At 38.9% G+C, this 4,087-nt stretch overlaps 1 pseudogene; it reads left to right on the top strand.

The window, feature by feature from the left end:
* Positions 1-589: 589 nt before the first annotated feature.
* On the top strand, positions 590-1,323 carry LOC120587972 (transmembrane protein 106C-like; annotated as a pseudogene).
* Positions 1,324-4,087: the final 2,764 nt, after the last annotated feature.

The raw sequence follows: 4,087 nt of genomic DNA, 5'->3' as shown, positions 1-4,087 counted from the left end.
AGAGTATAGTTTACTGAACATATATATTAATCTTTATCTGTAACTTGCAATCACTATTAACATTAATTATTCAGCGTTTTTATAATACAGTGATGCTCTCAGGAACCACTAATGAATTTAGGGCTATTTGCCCTGATGAATGGATGTTAAGATGTTTTGAGTTTGTCTGCCATTTGTTATTTCTTTACATTCATTATTGTTGGACTGCATCCTTCATTGCTATCATTGTGACTTAGTGGCATTCTTCTTCCTCCTATCATTTAGCTGCTTCTATCTTACAAGAGCTTAGATATTTATTAGAAAGGAGTCAAATCAAATGTACAGAGATATTTGAAGCAGAGCTCCAGAGCCTCAATGAAATAGTGCATCAGCTCTAATAGGATGGTTGTAAGGATGAAGGGAAATTTGTACCTAAGTGCTCAGCCACAGAAGGTACTCAGTAACTGGAAAGTCTTTCTTTCCTGCCTCCATCTCTGTTTCCTTGACTTTTTGTGCTTCAAATGGAGAGCTGCCCTATCTTAAAGCACTATTGGAGGGCAGCTCCAAGGACTCAAGAGGCAAGACATGACACTGGTGTCATATCCTGGCCATGGGATCCCAGCATCCCACCTCTGCTCACCCCTGTTCCTACAAGCAAAAGAAAGATGACAGGGAAGATTTGCTGGATTAACAGAAGCAGGGAGAAGCCATTGTCAAGTTCCCGTATGTGGAATTAACCAGGCAGGACAGCATCACCTGCCTCATGTGCCAAGGGATAGGCTACATTCCAACAGAGCAAGTAAAAGAGCTGGTGGCTTTGATCCCACACAGTGATCAGAGATTGCACTCTCAGAGAACTAAGCAGTATATCCCTCTGTCTGTCTTGCTCTGTCTCCTGGCATCTGGTTTGGTGGTTTCCTTCCTGGTTCCACATTAAGTCCTTGTGGATGATGATGACATCGGAGTGGTGAAATTCACATTTAACAAATGGGACTCCCTTGTAATTCTCATTATCAAGGCCACCCTGAAAATCAAGAACTCCAACTTCTACTCTGTGGCAGTGACCAGCCTGTCCAGCCAAGTTCAGTGGTTGGGTCATATATGACAACTAACATCTCTCCCTTTCCACCTCGGAGCGAGCAACTGGTGAATTTTATAGCACAAATTGGGATGGGAGGACCATTTTCCTATGTGTACTTCTGCACGTTACCTGAGATCCAGGTACACAACATAGTGATCTTCATGAGAACTTCAGTGAAGATTTCATACACTGGCCAAGTGACCCAGAGCTCTTTGGAGGCACATCACTATGTGGGTTGTAGAGCAAATTCCACAGCTGTTTAGAAACTGCTCTTGGTTCTTCCATGACAGCACCTGTCAGAAGAGTCACAGCATCTGTTCTTAGGGCCTGAGTTCCATACCTGCTCCAGGTGGTAGAAGTAAAGGAGAAACTGATTTTCTTAATCCCAGCAAACATCCTCTTGCTCTGTAACACCATTTATGTTTCTCTGACCCAGCAGAATCACTGCCCAATGCCCAACCTATACCCAGAAAATAGCAGGCACTCAAAGAAGGTTTGAATAATTTAATTTGAATATTTTCAGCTGTTCTGGAGCATTATAAATTGAATGCATACCATGATGTGGGGTTATCAAACCATAGAGTGACATGGAGATAGAACTGTTAGTGCAGCTGCATAGCTATTATCAGGGTGTCACCTGTGCAGAAGAGGCAGCAGAGAGGGAGCAGTTGAATACATGAAAGAGAGAGCACAGACCATTCAATATGTGATTTTTTTTCATCTGCTCCTAAATGCCTAGGAACTTTATTTTAAAAAAGCAAAACTTTTTTTTTTTTCCTGTAGAAAGTTACAATTGTTTTTTACCAAGAGTCTATGTAGTGCTTGATTTACTCTTCATTCATTGGCTGAAACATGGATTGGGTATTTGATAGAATGATAAACCCTGATTTTTTTTATTATATGTTTCAAGTATACAGTACATTGGTTAGACATTTATATAGTTTATGAAAAGATCCCCTTGATTACTCTATCTTCCCTCTGGCTCTACACATAGCCAATACTGCTGACTGTATTCCCTATGCCGTGCTCCCCATCCCCGTGACCCTCTATCAACTACTAATTTGTATTTCTTTAACCCTTCACCCCTTTCTCCCAGCCCCCCAACCTCCTCCCCTCTGGCTGTCACCAGATTGTCCTCTACATTTGTGAGTCTGTTTTTGATTAGTTTGTTCTTTTTGCTCCTTAGGTTCTGCATATAAGTGAAATCATATGGTATTTATCTTTCTCTGTCTGACATTTCACTCAGCATAATAACCTCTAGGTCCATCCGTGTCGTTGCAAATGGTAGAAGTTCATTATTTTATGGCTAAGTAATATTCCATTGTATATATGAACTATAACTTCTTTATCCAATCACCTGTTGATGGGCGTTTAGGTTGCTTCCATATCTTGGCTATTATAAATAGCGCTGCCATGAACGAAGGGTGCATAGATCTTTATGAATTATTGTTTTGGTGATCTTTGGATAAACACCCAGAAGTGCAATTGCTGGGTCAAAAGGTAGATCCATTTTTAATTTTTTTGAGGAACCTCTAGACTCTTTTCCATGGTAGCTGTACAAAAAACCCTACTTTTGATTTAAAAAAAAAAAAAAAAAAAAAAAGCCCTAGTGAAGTTACTGATCAAAGAGAGAAAGGCTCTTTCCATGAAGGTGGTAAGAATTAACTGCATTCAGTGGGCATCAGAAGGAGGAGAGAAGCAATTCTGTACAACCTTTTCCTCCAGGGAGGCTGCCCTGAGTCCCATTCTCAGCTTATCCCAGGAACAGGCCGGGGGAGGGGATTGAGAGTGAGAAGCTCATTCCCACCTTAGTGTGCCTCCATCTATAAAATCCTTAGATCCCTGTATTAGTGTGTGTTAGGCAAGGGGGTTCCGCTTCAAGGTGCATGCAAATTTTTAGTATTTATACATTATAGCCATTATTCATTATACTGTGAAAATGCAGTAAGTAGACTCTTGCTAAACATTTATTTACTCATTAATTCAATAAATACTAACTGCCAGGTACTGAGCGGTAAATGACAGATAGAAGAAAAAAAGTTCATGGCCTCAGAGATTTGCGTTCAAATGAGGGAAGTGCACAAGGTGACATTAAAGTATGACATGTGCTTAGAGGCAGAGCGAAGCGGTGTGTTATGGAAAACCCAAAGGAAGGCATCTAAACCAGACTGCAATGGGCAGTGTGTGTGCATGTGCACGTGTGTGTGTGAGATTCCTGACCTGAATCTTGAAGAATGAATGAGTTATCCAGGCAAAAAGAAAAAGAAAAAAAAAAAAGCTAGAAGATTACAGAAAATATTTAGTGTTAAATTCAAAATAGGCTTAGAATATTCTCAAATTGAACACATAATCTTTTGTTACACTTTGTATTCTGTTTGCTTGTTTATATCTTGCTATTGCCTTTGAGTTTTTTCTTTCCTTGTGCTTTATTTTTGCTTATTTTATTTCAGTAAAGTTCTGTTAGAAAATGCTAGGCTTTCTTAGTTGTGCTAAGGGAAATTTTTAAAAAGTAAAAAATGAAGGAGATTAATCCACCTTCAGTTCATAGACTGATAGCTTCTGATATAGTGATGCTGTAGGGGCAACCCAAGTAAGAGACTCTCATGAGGCAGGAAAAAACTCATGGCCAGCCCTAACTTAGGGTCCATTTCTATATTTGTAAAATGAGAGCAATGTATCTAGCAAGGAAGTAGGATAGGCTCTGTAAAAAGGTTATTCTGGTTTTTATCCTAGCAATGTGATTAGCTTTGTGCTCTTGGACACATTACTTATGATCTTTTTTCCTCATTTTCTAATACATATTTTATAGGATTTATAGTAAGGGTTAGATGAGTCGATATTTGTAAATATTTGTCTAGCATTCAAAAAATAAAAGCATTAAAATATTAAATATTATTATTGTCATTGATATGAGTTAAAAAATGTATGTCAAGAACATAACCCAGTGTCTAATACCTAGTAATGACTTAACATATCGTCTTCCTCCTCTTCCTCTCCTCCATTTTCTCTTCCATTTTTTCATTTTTC

Source organism: Pteropus medius, unplaced genomic scaffold (genome assembly GCF_902729225.1).
Source record: "Pteropus medius unplaced genomic scaffold, Ma_sr-lr_union100, whole genome shotgun sequence".
NCBI lineage: Eukaryota > Metazoa > Chordata > Mammalia > Chiroptera > Pteropodidae > Pteropus > Pteropus medius.
Note: the sequence above shows the minus strand (reverse complement) of the source record. Positions and strands in the feature narration are given on the sequence as shown.